Source organism: Taudactylus pleione, unplaced genomic scaffold (assembly GCF_031769625.1).
Source record: "Taudactylus pleione unplaced genomic scaffold, aTauple2 ptg001270l, whole genome shotgun sequence".
Taxonomy (NCBI): Eukaryota; Metazoa; Chordata; class Amphibia; order Anura; family Myobatrachidae; genus Taudactylus; species Taudactylus pleione.
Genome location: NW_028285670.1, coordinates 703,274 through 717,500, shown reverse-complemented (window position 1 = coordinate 717,500; position 14,227 = coordinate 703,274). Strand labels below are relative to the sequence as shown.

Below are 14,227 nucleotides of genomic sequence, written 5' to 3'. Positions count from 1 at the left end.
ACATGCCCAATCTCGTCTGATCTTGGAAGCTATGCAGTGTTGGGCCCGGTTAGTACTTGGATGGGAGACCACCTGGGAATACCATATGCTGTAGGTAATTTTATACTGCCATAACATTCTTTTCTATTACATTTTACATTTAATTTTTTCAACTTATCAATGAATTTCCTTGAGTTAAGAAGTAATAGAGGTCTAAAGTTAATACTTTTGAGCACCTACAGCCAATCCACACTGGACATGCCCAATCTTGTCTTATCTTGGTAGCTATGCAGTGTTGGGCCTGGTCAATACTTGGATGGGAGACCACCTGGGAAAACCAGGTGCAGTAGGTAAATTTATACTGCCATAACATTCTTTTCTATTACATTTTACATTTAATTTTCTCAACTTATCAATGAATTTACTTGAGTTAAGAAGTAATAGAGGTCTAAAGTTAATGTTTTTGAGCACATACAGCCAAACCACACTGGACAGGCCCAATCTCGTGTGATCTTGGAAGCTATGCAGTGTTGGGACTGGTTAGTACTTGGATGGGGGACTACCTAGGAATCCCAGGTGCTGTAGGTAATTTTATACTGCCATAACATTCTTTTCTACTACATTTTACATTTAATTTTTTCAACTTATCAATGAATTTACTTGTGTTAAGAAGTAATAGCGGTCTAAATTTAATGCTTTTGAGCACCTACAACCAAACCACAGTGGACATGCCCAATCTCATCTGATCTTGGAAGCTATGCAGTGTTGGGCCTGGTTAGTACTTGGATGGGAGATCACCTGGGAATACCAGGAGCTGTAGGTAATTTTATACTGCCATAACATTCTTTTCTATTACATTTTACATTACATTTTTTCAACTTATCAATGAATTTACTTGAGTTAAGAAGTAAAAGAGGTCTAAAGTTAAAGTTTTTGAGCGCCTACAGCCAAACCACACTGGACATGCCCAATCTCGTCTGATCTTGGAAGCTATGCAGTGTTGGGCCTGGTTAGTACTTGAATGGGAGACCACCTGGGAATACCAGGTGCTGTAGGTAATTTTATACTGCCATAACATTCTTTTCTATTAAATTTTAATTTAATTTTTTCAACTTATCAATAAATTTACTTGAGTTAAGAAGTAAAAGATGTCTAAAGTTAATGTTTTTGAGCACCTACAGTCAAACCACACTGGACATGCCCAATCTCGTCTGATCTTGGAAGCTATGCAGTGTTGGGCCTTGTTAGTACTTGGATGGGAGACCACCTGGGAATACCATGTGCTGTAGGTAATTTTATACTGCCATAACATTCTTTTCTATTACATTTTACATTTAATTTTTTCAACTTATCAATGAATTTACTTGAGTTAAGAAGTAATAGAGGTCTAAAGTTAAAACTTTTGAGCACCTACAGCCAATCCACACTGGAAATGCCCAATCTCGTCTTATCTTGGTAGCTATGCAGTGTTGGGCCTGGTCAGTACTTGGATGGGAGACCACCTGGGAAAACCAGGTGCAGTAGGTAATTTTATACTGCCATAACATTCTTTTCTATTACATTTTACATTTAATTTTTTCAACTTATCAATGAATTTACTTGAGTTAAGAAGTAATAGAGGTCTAAAGTTAATCTTTTTGAGCACCTACAGCCAAATCACACTGGACATGTCCAATCTCGTCTGATCTTGGAAGCTATGCAGTGTTGGGTCTGGTTAGTACTTGGATGGGAGACCAACTTGGAATACCAGGTGCTGTAGGTAATATTATACTGCCATAACAGTCTTATCTATTACATTTTACATTTAATTTTTTCAAATTATCAATGAATTTACTTGAGTAAAGAAGTAAAAGAGGTCTAAAGTTAATGTTATTGAGGGCCTACAGCCAAACCACACAGGACATGCCCAATCTCGTCTGATCTTGGATGCTATGCCGTGTTGGGCCTGGTAAGTACTTGGATGGGAGAACACCTTTGAATACCAGGTGCTGTACATCATTTTATACTGCCATAACATTCTTTTCTATTACATTTTACATTTAATTTTTTCAACTTATCAATGAATTTACTTGAGTTAAGAAGTAATAGAGGTCTAAAGTTAATGTTTTTGAGCACATACAGACAAACCACACTGCACATGCCCAATCTCATCTGATCTTGGAAGCTATGCAGTGTTGGGCCTGGTTAGTACTTGGATTGGAGACCACCTGAGAATACCAGGTGCAATAGGTAATTTTATACTGCCATAACAGTCTTTTCTATTCCATTTTACATTTAATTTTTTCAACTTATCAATGAATTTACTTGAGTTAAGAAGTAATAGAGGTCTAAAGTAAATGTTTTTGAGCACCAACAGCCAAACCACACTGGACATGCCCATTCTCATCTGATCTTGGAAGCTATGCAGTGTTGGGCCTGGTTAGTATTTAGGTGGGAGACCACCTGGGAATACCAGGTGCTGTAGGTAATTTTATACAGCCAAAACATTCTTTTCTATTACATTTTACATTTAATTTTTTCAACTTATCAATGAATTTACTTGAGTTAAGAAGTAAAAGAGGTATAAAGTTAATGTTTTGAGCACCTACATCCAAGCCACACTGGATATTCCCAATCTCGTCTGATTGTGGAAGCTATGCAGTGTTGGTCCTGGTTAGTTCTTGGATGGGAGCCCACCTGGGAATACCAGGTGCTGTAGGTAATTGAATGCAGCCATAACGTTCTTTTCTATTACATTTTACATTTAATTTTTTCAACTTATCAATGAATTTACTTGAGTTAAGAAGTAAAAGAGGTATAAAGTTAATGTTTGTGAGCACCTACAGCCAAACCACGCTGGACATGCCCAATCTCGTCTGAACTTGGAAGCTATGCAGTGTTGGGCCTGGTTAGTACTTGGATGGGAGACCACCTGGGAATACCAGGTGCTGTAGGTAAGTTTAAGCAGCCATAACATTCTTTTCTATTACATTTTACATTTAATTTTTTCAACTTATCAATGAATTTACTTGAGTTAAGAAGCAATAGAGGTCTAAAGTTAATGCTTTTGAGCACCTACAGCCAAACCACACTGGGAATGCCCAATCTCGTCTGATCTCGGAAGCTATGCAGTGTTGGGCCTGGTTAGTACTTGGATGGGAGACCACCTGGGAATACCACGTGCTGTAGGTAAATATTTATAGCCATAACATTCTTTTCTATTACATTTTAAATTTAATTTTTTCAACTTATCATTGAATTTACTTGAGTTTAGAAGTAATAGAGGTCTAAAGTTAATGTTTTTGAGCACCTACAGCCAAACCACACTGGACATGCCCAATCTCGTCTGATCTTGGAAGCTATGCAGTGTTGGGCCTGGTTAGTACTTGGATGGGAGACCACCTGAGAATACCAGGTGCTGTAGGTAATTTTATGCAGCCATAACATTCTTTTCTATTACATTTTACATTTAATTTATTCAACTTATCAAAGAATTTACTTGAGTTAAGAAGTAAAAGAGGTCTAAAGTTAATGTTTTTGAGCACCTACAGCCATACCACATTGGACATGCCCAATCTCGTCTGATCTTGGAAGCTATGCAGTGTTGGACCTGGTTAGTATTTGGACAGGAGACCACCTAGGAATCCCAGGTGCTGTAGGTAATTTTATACTGCCATAACAATCTTTTCTATTACATTTTACATTTAATTTTTTCAACTTATCAATGAATTTACTTGAGTTAAGAAGTAATAGAGGTCCAAAGTTAAGGCTTTTAGCACCTACAGCCAAACCACACTGTACATGCCCAATCTCGTCTGATCTTGGAAGCTATGCAGTGTTGGGCCTGGTTAGTACTTGGCTGGGAAACCACCTAGGAATACCAGGTGCTGTTGGTAATATTATACTGCCATAACAGTCTTATCTATTACATTTTACATTTAATTTTTTCAAATTATCAATGAATTTACTTGAGTAAAGAAGTAAAAGAGGTCTAAAGTTAATGTTTTTGAGGGCCTACAGCGAAACCACACTGGACATGCCCAATCTCGTCTGATCTTGGATGCTATGCCGTGTTGGGCATGGGAAGTACTTGGATGGGAGAACACCTGGGAATACCAGGTGCTGTACATCATTATATACTGCCATAACATTCTTTTCTATTACATTTTACATTTAATTTTTTCAACTTATCAATGAATTTACTTGAGTTAAGAAGTAATAGAGGTCTAAAGTTAAGGCTTTTAGCACCTACAGCCAAACCACACTGTACATGCCCAATCTCGTCTGATCTTGGAAGATATGCAGTGTTGGGCCTGGTTAGTACTTGGTTGGGAAACCACCTAGGAATACCAGGTGCTGTTGGTAATATTATACTGCCATAACAGTCTTATCTATTACATTTTACATTTAATTTTTTCAAATTATCAATGAATTTACTTGAGTAAAGAAGTAAAAGAGGTCTAAAGTTAATGTTTTTGAGGGCCTACAGCTAAACCACACTGGACATGCCCAATCTCGTCTGATCTTGGATGCTATGCCGTGTTGGGCATGGGAAGTACTTGGATGCGAGAACACCTGGGAATACCAGGTGCTGTACATCATTTTATACTGCCATAACATTCTTTTCTATTACATTTTACATTTAATTTTTTCAACTTATCAATTAATTTACTTGAGTTAAGAAGTAATAGAGGTCTAAAGTTAATGTTTTTGAGCACCAACAGCCAAACCACACTGGACATGCCCAATCTCGTCTGATCTTGGAAGCTATGCAGTGTTGGGCTTGGTTAGTATTTGGATGGGAGACCACCTAGGAATCCCAGGTGCTGTAGGTAATTTTATACTGCCATAACAGTATTTTCTATTACATTTTACATTTAATTTTTTCAAATTATCAATGAATTTACTTGAGTTAAGAAATAAAAGAGGTCTAAAGTTAACGCTTTTGAGCACCTACCGCCAAACCACACTGGACATGCCCAATCTCGTCAGATCTTGGAAGCTATGCAGTGTTGGGCCTTGTTAGTATTTTAACGGGAGACCACCTGGGAATACCAGGTGCTGTAGGTAATTTTATATAGCCATAACATTCTTTTCTATTACATTTTACATTACATTTTTTCAACTTATCAATGAACTTACTTGAGTTAAGAAGAAAAAGAGGTCTAAAGTTAATGTTTTTGAGCACCTACAATCAAACCACAGAGGACATGCCCAATCTCGTCTGATCTTGGAAGCTATGCTGTGTTGGGCCTGGTTAGTACTTGGATGGGAGACCACCTGGGAATACCAGGTGCTGTAGGTAATTTTATACAGCCAAAACATTCTTTTCTATTACATTTTACATTTAATTTTTTCAACTTATCAATGAATTTACTTGAGTTAAGAAGTAATAGAGGTCTAAAGTTAATGTTTTTGAGCACCAACAGCCAAACCACACTGGACATGCCCAATCCCGTCTGATCTTGGAAGCTATGCAGTGTTGGGCCTGGTTAGTACTTGGATGGAAGACCACCTGGGAATACCAGGTGCTGTAGGTAATTTTAAGCAGCCATAACATTCTTTTCTATTACATTTTAAATTTAATTTTTTCAACTTCTCAATGAATTTACTTGGGTTAAGAAGTAATAGAGGTCTAAAGTTAAGGTTTTGAGCACCTACAGCTAAGCCACACTGGATATGCCCAATCTCATCTGATCGTGAAAGTTATGCAGTGTTGGGCCTGGTTAGTTCTTGGATGGGAGACCACCTGGGAATACCAGGTGCTGTAGGTAATTTTAAGGCAGCCATAACGTTCTTTTCTATTACATTTTACATTTAATTTTTTCAACTTATCAATGAATTTACTTGAGTTAAGAAGTAAAAGAGGTATAAAGTTAATGTTTGTGAGCACCTACAGACAAAACACACTGGACATGCCCAATCTCGTCTGATCTTGGAAGCTATGCAGTGTTGGGCCAGGTTAGTACTTGGATGGGAGACCACCTGGGAATACCAGGTGCTGTAGGTAATTTTAAGCAGCCATAACATTCTTTTCTATTACATTTTACATTTAATTTTTTCAACTTATCAATGAATTTACTTGAGTTAAGAAGTAATAGAGGTCTAAAGTTAATGTTTTTGAGCACCTACAGCCAAACCACACTGGATATGCCCAATCTCGTCTGATCGTAGAAGCTATGCAGTGTTGTGCCTGGTTAGTACTTGGATGGGAGACCACCTGGGAATACCAGGTGCAGTAGGTAATTTAATGCAGCCATAACATTCTTTTCTATTACATTTTACATTTAATTTTTTCAACTTATCAATGAATTTACTTGAGTTAAGAAGTAAAAGAGGTATAAAGTTAATGTTTTTGAGCACCTACAGCCAAACCACACTGGACATGCCCAATCTCATCTGATCTTGGATGCTATGCAGTGTTGGACCTGGTTAATACTTGGATTGGAGACCACCTAGGAATCCCAGGTGCTGTAGGTAATTTTATACTGCCATAACAGTCTTTTCTAATACATTTTACATGTAATTTTTTCAACTTATCAATGAATTTACTTGAGTTAAGAAGTAATAGAGGTCTAAAGTTAAGGCTTTTAGCACCTACAGCCAAACCACACTGGACATGCCCAATCTCGTCTGATCTTGGAAACTATGCAGTGTTGGCCCTGGTTAGTACTTGGATGGGAGACCACCTGGGAATACCAGGTGCTGTAGGTAATTTTATATAGCCATAACATTCTTTTCTATTACATTTTACATTACATTTTTTCAACTTAGCAATGAATTTACTTGAGTTAAGAAGTAAAAGAGGTCTAAAGTTAATATTTTTCAGCACCTATAGCCAAACCACACTGGACATGGCCAATGTCGTCGGATCTTGGAAGCTATGCTGTGTTGGGCCTGGTTAGTACTTGGATGGGAGACCACCTGGGAATACCAGGTGCTGTAGGTAATTTTATATAGCCATAACATTCTTTTCTATTACATTTTTTTAACTTAGCAATGAATTTACTTGGGTTAAGAAGTAATAGAGGTCTAAAGTTAATGTTTTGAGCACCAACAGCCAAGCCACACTGGATATGCCCAATCTCGTCTGATCGTGGAAGCTATGCAGTGTTGGGCCTGGTTAGTTCTTGGATGGGAGACCACCTAGGAATCCCAGGTGCTGTAGGTAATTTTATACTGCCATAACAGTATTTTCTATAACATTTTACATTTAATTTTTTCAACTTATCAATTAATTTACTTGAGTTAAGAAGTAATAGAGGTCTAAAGTTAATGTTTTGAGCACCAACAGCCAAGCCACACTGGATATGCCCAATCTCGTCTGATCTTGGAAGCTATGCAGTGTTGGGCCTGGTTAGTATTTGGATGGGATACCACCTAGGAATCCCAGGTGCTGTAGGTAATTTTATACTGCCATAACAGTATTTTCTATAACATTTTACATTTAATTTTTTCAACTTATCAATTAATTTACTTGAGTTAAGAAGTAATAGAGGTCTAAAGTTAATGTTTTTGAGCACCAACAGCCAAACCACACTGGACATGCCCAATCTCGTCTGATCTTGGAAGCTATGCAGTGTTGGGCTTGGTTAGTATTTGGATGGGAGACCACCTAGGAATCCCAGGTGCTGTAGGTAATTTTATACTGCCATAACAGTATTTTCTATTACATTTTACATTTAATTTTTTCAAATTATCAATGAATTTACTTGAGTTAAGAAATAAAAGAGGTCTAAAGTTAACGCTTTTGAGCACCTACCGCCAAACCACACTGGACATGCCCAATCTCGTCAGATCTTGGAAGCTATGCAGTGTTGGGCCTTGTTAGTATTTTAACGGGAGACCACCTGGGAATACCAGGTGCTGTAGGTAATTTTATATAGCCATAACATTCTTTTCTATTACATTTTACATTACATTTTTTCAACTTATCAATGAACTTACTTGAGTTAAGAAGTAAAAGAGGTCTAAAGTTAATGTTTTTGAGCACCTACAATCAAACCACAGAGGACATGCCCAATCTCGTCTGATCTTGGAAGCTATGCTGTGTTGGGCCTGGTTAGTACTTGGATGGGAGACCACCTGGGAATACCAGGTGCTGTAGGTAATTTTATACAGCCAAAACATTCTTTTCTATTACATTTTACATTTAATTTTTTCAACTTATCAATGAATTTACTTGAGTTAAGAAGTAATAGAGGTCTAAAGTTAATGTTTTTGAGCACCAACAGCCAAACCACACTGGACCTGCCCAATCCCGTCTGATCTTGGAAGCTATGCAGTGTTGGGCCTGGTTAGTACTTGGATGGAAGACCACCTGAGAATACCAGGTGCTGTAGGTAATTTTAAGGCAGCCATAACGTTCTTTTCTATTACATTTTAAATTTAATTTTTTCAACTTATCAATGAATTTACTTGAGTTAAGAAGTAAAAGAGGTATAAAGTTAATGTTTGTGAGCACCTACAGACAAACCACACTGGACATGCCCAATCTCGTCTGATTTTGGAAGCTATGCAGTGTTGGGCCAGGTTAGTACTTGGATGGGAGACCACCTGGGAATACCAGGTGCTGTAGGTAATTTTAAGCAGCCATAACATTCTTTTCTATTACATTTTACATTTAATTTTTTCAACTTATCAATGAATTTACTTGAGTTAAGAAGTAATAGAGGTCTAAAGTTAATGTTTTTGAGCACCTACAGCCAAACCACACTGGATATGCCCAATCTCGTCTGATCGTAGAAGCTATGCAGTGTTGTGCCTGGTTAGTACTTGGATGGGAGACCACCTGGGAATACCAGGTGCAGTAGGTAATTTAATGCAGCCATAACATTCTTTTCTATTACATTTTACATTTAATTTTTTCAACTTATCAATGAATTTACTTGAGTTAAGAAGTAAAAGAGGTATAAAGTTAATGTTTTTGAGCACCTACAGCCAAACCACACTGGACATGCCCAATCTCGTCTGATCTTGGATGCTATGCAGTGTTGGACCTGGTTAATACTTGGATTGGAGACCACCTAGGAATCCCAGGTGCTGTTGGTAATTTTATACTGCCATAACAGTCTTTTCTAATACATTTTACATTTAATTTTTTCAACTTATCAATGAATTTACTTGAGTTAAGAAGTAATAGAGGTCTAAAGTTAAGGCTTTTAGCACCTACAGCCAAACCACACTGGACATGCCCAATCTCGTCTGATCTTGGAAACTATGCAGTGTTGGGCCTGGTTAGTACTTGGATGGGAGACCACCTGGGAATACCAGGTGCTGTAGGTAATTTTATATAGCCATAACATTCTTTTCTATTACATTTTACATTACATTTTTTCAACTTAGCAATGAATTTACTTGAGTTAAGAAGTAAAAGAGGTCTAAAGTTAATATTTTTCAGCACCTATAGCCAAACCACACTGGACATGGCCAATGTCGTCTGATCTTGGAAGCTATGCTGTGTTGGGCATGGTTAGTACTTGGATGGGAATCCACCTGGGAATACCAGGTGCTTTAGGTAATTTTATACTGCCATAACATTCTTTTCTATTACATTTTACATTTCATTTGTTTCAACTTATCAATGAATTTACTTGAGTTAAGAAGTAATAGAGGTCTAAAGTTAATCTTTTTGAGCACTTACAGCCAAACCACACTGGACATGTCCAATCTCGTCGGATCTTGGAAACTATGCAGTGTTGGTCATGGTTAGTACTTGGATGGGAGACCACCTAGGAATACCAGGTGCTGTAGGTAATTTTATTCTGCCATAACAGTCTTATCTATTACCTTTTACATTTAATTTTTCAAAATTATCAATGAATTTACTTGAGTAAAGAAGTAAAAGAGGTCTAAAGTTAAGGCTTTTAGCACCTACAGCCAAACCACACTGGACATGGCCAATGTCATCTGATCTTGGAAGCTATGCAGTGTTGGGCATGGTTAGTACTTGGATGGGAATCCGCCTGGGAATACCAGGTGCTGTAGGTAATTTTATACTGCCATAACATTCTTTTCTATTACATTTTACATTTAATTTTTTTCCACTTATCAATGAATTTACTTGAGTTAAGAAGTAATAGAGTTCTAAAGTTAATCTTTTTGAGTACCTACAGCCAAACCACACTGGACATGCCCAATCTTGTCTGATCTTGGAAGCTATGCAGTGTTGGGCCTGGTTAGTACTTGGATGGGAGACCACCTGGGAATATCAGGTGCTGTAGGTAATTTTAAGCAGCCATAACGTTCTTTTCTATTACATTTTAAATTTAATTTTTTCAACTTATCAATGAATTTACTTGAGTTAAGAAGTAATAGAGGTCTAAAGTTAATATTTTTGAGCACATACAGCCAAACCACACTGGATATGCCCAGTCTCGTCTGATCTTGGAAGCTATGCAGTGTTGTGCTTGGTTAGTACTTGGATGGGAGACCACCTGGGAATACCAGGTGCTGTAGGTAATTTTATGCAGCCATAACATTCTTTTCTATTACATTTTACATTTAATTTTTTCAACTTATCAATGAATTTACTTGAATTAAGAAGTAAAAGAGGTCTAAAGTTAATGTTTTTGAGTACCTACAGCCAAACCACACTGGACATGCCCAATTTTGTCTGATCTTGGAAGCTATGCAGTGTTGAACCTGGTTAGTACTTGGATGGGAGTCCTCCTAGGAATCCCAGGTGCTGTAGGTAATTTTATACTGCCATAACAGTCTTTTCTATTACATTTTACATTTAATTTTTTCAACTTATCAATGAATTTACTTGAGTTAAGAAGTAATAGAGGTCTAAAGTCAACGCTTTTATCACGTACAACCAAACCACACTGGACATGCCCAATCTCGTCTGATCTTGAAAGCTATGCAGTGTTGGGCCTGGTTAGTACTTAGATGGGAGACCACCTGGGAATACCAGGTGCAGTAGGTAATTTTATATAGCAATAACATTCTTTTCTGTTACATTTTACATTACATTTTTTCAACTTAGCAATGAATTTACTTGAGTTAAGAAGTAAAAGAGGTCTAAAGTTAATATTTTTCAGCACCTATAGCCAAACCACACTGGACATGGCCAATGTTGTCTGATCTTGGAAGCTATGCAGTGTTGGGCATGGTTAGTACTTGGATGGGAATACCAGGTGCTGTAGGTAATTTTATACTGCCATAACAGTCTTTTCTATTACATTTTACATTTAATTTTTTCAACTTATCAATGAATTTACTTGAGTTAAGAAGAAATAGAGGTCTAAAGTTAAGGCTTTTATCACCTATAGCCAAACCACACTGGACATGCCCAATCTCGTCTGATCTTGGAAGCTATGCAGTGTTGGGCCTGGTTAGTACTTGGATGGGAGACCACCTGGGAATACCAGGTGCTGTAGGTAATTTTATATAGCCATAACATTCTTTTCTATTACATTTTTTTAACTTAGCAATAAATTTACTTGGGTTAAGAGGTATTAGAGTTCTAAAGTTAATGTTTTGAGCACCAACAGCCAAGCCACACTGGATATGCCCAATCTCGTCTGATCGTGGAAGCTATGCAGTGTTGGGCCTGGTTAGTTCTTGGATGGGAGACCACCTGGGAATACCAGGTGCTGTAGGTAATTTTAAGGCAGCCATAACATTCTTTTCTATTACATTTTACATTTAATTTTTTCAACTTATCAATGAATTTACTTGAGTTAAGAAGTAATAGAGGTCTAAAGTTAATGTTTTAGAGCACCTACAGCCAAACCACACTGGACATGCCCAATCTCGTCTGATCTTGGAAGCTATGCAGTGTTGGGCCTGGTAAGTACTTGGATGGGAGACCACCTGGGAATACCAGGAGCTGTAGGTAATTTTATACTGCCATAACATTCTTTTCTATTACATTTTACATTTCATTTTTCAACTTATCATTGAATTTACTTGAGTTAAGAAGTAAAAGAGGTCTAAAGTTAATGTTTTTGAGCACCTACAGCCAAACCACACTGGACATGCCCAATCTCATCTGAACTTGGAAGCTATACAGTGTTGGGCTTGGTTAGTACTTGGATGGGAGACCACCTGGGAATACCAGGTGCTGTAGGTAATTTTAAACTGCCATAACATTCTTTTCTATTACATTTTAAATTTTAATTTTTTCAACTTATCAATGAATTTACTTGAGTTAAGAAGTAATAGAGGTCTAAAGTTAATGTTTATGAGCACCTACAGCCAAACCACACTGGACATGCCCAATCTTGTCTGATCTTGGAAGCTATGCAGTGTTGGGCCTGGTTAGTACTTGGATGGGAGACCACCTGGGAATACCAGGTGCAGTAGGTAGTTTTATGCAGCCATAACATTCTTTTCTATTACATTTTACATTTAATTTTTTCAACTTATCAAAGAATTTACTTGAGTTAAGAAGTAAAAAAGGTCTAAAGTTAATGTTTTTGAGCACCTACAGCCATACCACACTGGACATGCCCAATCTCGTCTGATCTTGGAAGCTATGCAGTGTTGGACCTGGTTAGTATTTGGACAGGAGACCACCTTGGAATCCCAGGTGCTGTAGGTAATTTTATACTGCCATAACAGTCTTTTCTATTACATTTTAAATTTTAATTTTTTCAACTTATCAATGAATTTACTTGAGTTAAGAAGTAATAGAGGTCTAAAGTTAAGGCTTTTAGCACCTACAGCCAAACCACACTGTACATGCCCAATCTCGTCTGATCTTGGAATCTATGCAGTGTTGGGCCTGGTTAGTACTTGGATGGGAAACCACCTAGGAATACCAGGTGCTGTTGGTAATATTATACTGCCATAACAGTCTTATCTATTACATTTTACATTTAATTTTTTCAAATTATCAATGAATTTACTTGAGTAAAGAAGTAATAGAGGTCTAAAGTTAATGTTTTTGAGGGCCTACAGCTAAACCACACTGGACATGCCCAATCTCGTCTGATCTTGGTTGCTATGCCGTGTTGGGCATGGGAAGTACTTGGATGGGAGAACACCTGGGAATACCAGGTGCTGTACATCATTTTATACTGCCATAACATTCTTTTCTATTACATTTTACATTTAATTTTTTCAACTTATCAATGAATTTACTTGAGTTAAGAAGTAATAGAGGTCTAAAGTTAATGTTTTTGTGCACCTACAGACAAACCACACTGGACATGCCCAATCTCATCTGATCTTGGAAGCTATGCAGTGTTGGGCCTGGTTAGTACTTGGATGGGAGACCACCTGGGAATACCAAGTGCAAAAGGTAATTTTATACTGCCATAACAGTCTTTAATATAACATTTTACATTTAATTTTTTCAAAATATCAATGAATTTACTTGAGTAAAGAAGTAAAAGAGGTCTAAAGTTAATGTTTTTGAGGGCCTTCAGCCAAACCACACTGGACATGCCCAATCTCATCTGAACTTGGAAGCTATGCAGTGTTGAGCTTGGTTAGTACTTGGATGGGAGACCACATGGGAATACCAGGTGCTGTAGGTAATTTTATACTGCCATAACATTCTTTTCTATTACATTTTACATTTAATTTTTCCAACTTATCAATGAATTTACTTGAGTTTAGAAGTAATAGAGGTCTAAAGTTAATGTTTTTGAGCACCTACAGCCAAACCACACTGGACATGCCCAATCTCATCTGATCTTGGAAACTATGCAGTGTTGGGCCTGGTTAGTACTTGGATGGGAGACCACCTGGGAATTCCAGGTGCTGTAGGTAATTTTAAGCAGCCATAACTTTCTTTTCTATTACTTTTTACATTTAATTTTTTCAACTTATCAATGAATTTACTTGAGTTAAGAAGTAATAGAGGTCTAAAGTTAATGCTTTTGAGCACCTACAGCCAAACCACACTGGGCATGCCCAATCTCGTCTGATCTTGGAAGCTATGCAGTGTTGGGCCTGTTTAGTACTTAGATGGGAGACCACCTGGGAATACCACGTGCTGTAGGTAATTTTATATAGCCATAACATTCTTTTCTATTACATTTTAAATTTAATTTTTTTAACTTATCAATGAATTTACTTGAGTTAAGAAGTAATAGAGGTCTAAAGTTATTGTTTTTGAGCACCTACAGCCAAAAAAACACTGGATATGCCCAATCTCGTCTGATCGTAGAAGCTATGCAGTGTTGCGTCTGGTTAGTACTTGGATGGGAGACAACCTGGGAATACCAGGTGCTGTAGGTAATTTCATGCAGCCATAACATTCTTTTCTATTACATTTTACATTTAATTTTTTCAACTTATCAATGAATTTAGT

General features: G+C 37.3%; 6 non-coding genes and 47 pseudogenes across 6 annotated transcripts; all 53 read left to right on the top strand.

Annotated features, from left to right (window-relative positions):
* LOC148446242 (5S ribosomal RNA) overlaps nucleotides 1–97 on the top strand; it is a 119-nt pseudogene extending 22 nt beyond the window's left edge.
* Nucleotides 98–213: 116 nt separating this feature from the next.
* Nucleotides 214–332, top strand: LOC148446241 (5S ribosomal RNA; annotated as a pseudogene).
* A 116-nt stretch (nucleotides 333–448) lies between these two features.
* LOC148446240 (5S ribosomal RNA) lies at nucleotides 449–567 on the top strand (annotated as a pseudogene).
* Nucleotides 568–683: 116 nt separating this feature from the next.
* Nucleotides 684–802, top strand: LOC148446239 (5S ribosomal RNA; annotated as a pseudogene).
* Nucleotides 803–918: 116 nt separating this feature from the next.
* On the top strand, nucleotides 919–1,037 carry LOC148446238 (5S ribosomal RNA; annotated as a pseudogene).
* Nucleotides 1,038–1,152: 115 nt separating this feature from the next.
* On the top strand, nucleotides 1,153–1,271 carry LOC148446237 (5S ribosomal RNA; annotated as a pseudogene).
* A 116-nt stretch (nucleotides 1,272–1,387) lies between these two features.
* LOC148446236 (5S ribosomal RNA) lies at nucleotides 1,388–1,506 on the top strand (annotated as a pseudogene).
* Nucleotides 1,507–1,622: 116 nt separating this feature from the next.
* On the top strand, nucleotides 1,623–1,741 carry LOC148446235 (5S ribosomal RNA; annotated as a pseudogene).
* A 351-nt stretch (nucleotides 1,742–2,092) lies between these two features.
* LOC148446234 (5S ribosomal RNA) lies at nucleotides 2,093–2,211 on the top strand (annotated as a pseudogene).
* A 116-nt stretch (nucleotides 2,212–2,327) lies between these two features.
* On the top strand, nucleotides 2,328–2,446 carry LOC148446233 (5S ribosomal RNA; annotated as a pseudogene).
* A 350-nt stretch (nucleotides 2,447–2,796) lies between these two features.
* LOC148446232 (5S ribosomal RNA) lies at nucleotides 2,797–2,915 on the top strand. Its single transcript, XR_015875466.1, has one exon. It is a non-coding gene; the product is annotated as a 5S ribosomal RNA (ribosomal RNA).
* A 116-nt stretch (nucleotides 2,916–3,031) lies between these two features.
* On the top strand, nucleotides 3,032–3,150 carry LOC148446231 (5S ribosomal RNA; annotated as a pseudogene).
* A 116-nt stretch (nucleotides 3,151–3,266) lies between these two features.
* LOC148446230 (5S ribosomal RNA) lies at nucleotides 3,267–3,385 on the top strand. The gene has a single exon (XR_015875459.1). It is a non-coding gene; the product is annotated as a 5S ribosomal RNA (ribosomal RNA).
* A 116-nt stretch (nucleotides 3,386–3,501) lies between these two features.
* LOC148446229 (5S ribosomal RNA) lies at nucleotides 3,502–3,620 on the top strand (annotated as a pseudogene).
* A 115-nt stretch (nucleotides 3,621–3,735) lies between these two features.
* On the top strand, nucleotides 3,736–3,854 carry LOC148446228 (5S ribosomal RNA; annotated as a pseudogene).
* Nucleotides 3,855–4,204: 350 nt separating this feature from the next.
* LOC148446227 (5S ribosomal RNA) lies at nucleotides 4,205–4,323 on the top strand (annotated as a pseudogene).
* A 351-nt stretch (nucleotides 4,324–4,674) lies between these two features.
* Nucleotides 4,675–4,793, top strand: LOC148446226 (5S ribosomal RNA; annotated as a pseudogene).
* A 116-nt stretch (nucleotides 4,794–4,909) lies between these two features.
* LOC148446225 (5S ribosomal RNA) lies at nucleotides 4,910–5,028 on the top strand (annotated as a pseudogene).
* A 116-nt stretch (nucleotides 5,029–5,144) lies between these two features.
* LOC148446224 (5S ribosomal RNA) lies at nucleotides 5,145–5,263 on the top strand (annotated as a pseudogene).
* Nucleotides 5,264–5,379: 116 nt separating this feature from the next.
* LOC148446223 (5S ribosomal RNA) lies at nucleotides 5,380–5,498 on the top strand (annotated as a pseudogene).
* A 115-nt stretch (nucleotides 5,499–5,613) lies between these two features.
* On the top strand, nucleotides 5,614–5,732 carry LOC148446222 (5S ribosomal RNA; annotated as a pseudogene).
* A 117-nt stretch (nucleotides 5,733–5,849) lies between these two features.
* On the top strand, nucleotides 5,850–5,968 carry LOC148446221 (5S ribosomal RNA; annotated as a pseudogene).
* Nucleotides 5,969–6,084: 116 nt separating this feature from the next.
* On the top strand, nucleotides 6,085–6,203 carry LOC148446220 (5S ribosomal RNA; annotated as a pseudogene).
* A 116-nt stretch (nucleotides 6,204–6,319) lies between these two features.
* On the top strand, nucleotides 6,320–6,438 carry LOC148446219 (5S ribosomal RNA; annotated as a pseudogene).
* A 115-nt stretch (nucleotides 6,439–6,553) lies between these two features.
* Nucleotides 6,554–6,672, top strand: LOC148446218 (5S ribosomal RNA; annotated as a pseudogene).
* A 116-nt stretch (nucleotides 6,673–6,788) lies between these two features.
* On the top strand, nucleotides 6,789–6,907 carry LOC148446217 (5S ribosomal RNA; annotated as a pseudogene).
* A 103-nt stretch (nucleotides 6,908–7,010) lies between these two features.
* Nucleotides 7,011–7,129, top strand: LOC148446216 (5S ribosomal RNA; annotated as a pseudogene).
* A 115-nt stretch (nucleotides 7,130–7,244) lies between these two features.
* Nucleotides 7,245–7,363, top strand: LOC148446215 (5S ribosomal RNA; annotated as a pseudogene).
* Nucleotides 7,364–7,479: 116 nt separating this feature from the next.
* Nucleotides 7,480–7,598, top strand: LOC148446214 (5S ribosomal RNA; annotated as a pseudogene).
* A 116-nt stretch (nucleotides 7,599–7,714) lies between these two features.
* On the top strand, nucleotides 7,715–7,833 carry LOC148446213 (5S ribosomal RNA; annotated as a pseudogene).
* Nucleotides 7,834–7,949: 116 nt separating this feature from the next.
* LOC148446212 (5S ribosomal RNA) lies at nucleotides 7,950–8,068 on the top strand (annotated as a pseudogene).
* A 116-nt stretch (nucleotides 8,069–8,184) lies between these two features.
* Nucleotides 8,185–8,303, top strand: LOC148446211 (5S ribosomal RNA; annotated as a pseudogene).
* A 117-nt stretch (nucleotides 8,304–8,420) lies between these two features.
* LOC148446210 (5S ribosomal RNA) lies at nucleotides 8,421–8,539 on the top strand (annotated as a pseudogene).
* Nucleotides 8,540–8,655: 116 nt separating this feature from the next.
* Nucleotides 8,656–8,774, top strand: LOC148446209 (5S ribosomal RNA; annotated as a pseudogene).
* Nucleotides 8,775–8,890: 116 nt separating this feature from the next.
* On the top strand, nucleotides 8,891–9,009 carry LOC148446208 (5S ribosomal RNA; annotated as a pseudogene).
* Nucleotides 9,010–9,124: 115 nt separating this feature from the next.
* On the top strand, nucleotides 9,125–9,243 carry LOC148446207 (5S ribosomal RNA). Its single transcript, XR_015875261.1, has one exon. It is a non-coding gene; the product is annotated as a 5S ribosomal RNA (ribosomal RNA).
* A 352-nt stretch (nucleotides 9,244–9,595) lies between these two features.
* LOC148446206 (5S ribosomal RNA) lies at nucleotides 9,596–9,714 on the top strand (annotated as a pseudogene).
* Nucleotides 9,715–9,829: 115 nt separating this feature from the next.
* Nucleotides 9,830–9,948, top strand: LOC148446205 (5S ribosomal RNA; annotated as a pseudogene).
* A 117-nt stretch (nucleotides 9,949–10,065) lies between these two features.
* On the top strand, nucleotides 10,066–10,184 carry LOC148446204 (5S ribosomal RNA; annotated as a pseudogene).
* Nucleotides 10,185–10,300: 116 nt separating this feature from the next.
* LOC148446203 (5S ribosomal RNA) lies at nucleotides 10,301–10,419 on the top strand (annotated as a pseudogene).
* Nucleotides 10,420–10,535: 116 nt separating this feature from the next.
* Nucleotides 10,536–10,654, top strand: LOC148446202 (5S ribosomal RNA; annotated as a pseudogene).
* A 115-nt stretch (nucleotides 10,655–10,769) lies between these two features.
* Nucleotides 10,770–10,888, top strand: LOC148446201 (5S ribosomal RNA; annotated as a pseudogene).
* A 338-nt stretch (nucleotides 10,889–11,226) lies between these two features.
* LOC148446200 (5S ribosomal RNA) lies at nucleotides 11,227–11,345 on the top strand. The gene has a single exon (XR_015875496.1). It is a non-coding gene; the product is annotated as a 5S ribosomal RNA (ribosomal RNA).
* Nucleotides 11,346–11,448: 103 nt separating this feature from the next.
* LOC148446199 (5S ribosomal RNA) lies at nucleotides 11,449–11,567 on the top strand (annotated as a pseudogene).
* A 117-nt stretch (nucleotides 11,568–11,684) lies between these two features.
* LOC148446198 (5S ribosomal RNA) lies at nucleotides 11,685–11,803 on the top strand (annotated as a pseudogene).
* A 115-nt stretch (nucleotides 11,804–11,918) lies between these two features.
* Nucleotides 11,919–12,037, top strand: LOC148446197 (5S ribosomal RNA). Its single transcript, XR_015875625.1, has one exon. It is a non-coding gene; the product is annotated as a 5S ribosomal RNA (ribosomal RNA).
* Nucleotides 12,038–12,154: 117 nt separating this feature from the next.
* On the top strand, nucleotides 12,155–12,273 carry LOC148446196 (5S ribosomal RNA; annotated as a pseudogene).
* Nucleotides 12,274–12,389: 116 nt separating this feature from the next.
* Nucleotides 12,390–12,508, top strand: LOC148446195 (5S ribosomal RNA; annotated as a pseudogene).
* Nucleotides 12,509–12,624: 116 nt separating this feature from the next.
* Nucleotides 12,625–12,743, top strand: LOC148446194 (5S ribosomal RNA; annotated as a pseudogene).
* A 351-nt stretch (nucleotides 12,744–13,094) lies between these two features.
* On the top strand, nucleotides 13,095–13,213 carry LOC148446193 (5S ribosomal RNA; annotated as a pseudogene).
* Nucleotides 13,214–13,329: 116 nt separating this feature from the next.
* LOC148446192 (5S ribosomal RNA) lies at nucleotides 13,330–13,448 on the top strand (annotated as a pseudogene).
* Nucleotides 13,449–13,564: 116 nt separating this feature from the next.
* LOC148446191 (5S ribosomal RNA) lies at nucleotides 13,565–13,683 on the top strand. Its single transcript, XR_015875269.1, has one exon. It is a non-coding gene; the product is annotated as a 5S ribosomal RNA (ribosomal RNA).
* A 116-nt stretch (nucleotides 13,684–13,799) lies between these two features.
* LOC148446190 (5S ribosomal RNA) lies at nucleotides 13,800–13,918 on the top strand (annotated as a pseudogene).
* Nucleotides 13,919–14,227: the final 309 nt, after the last annotated feature.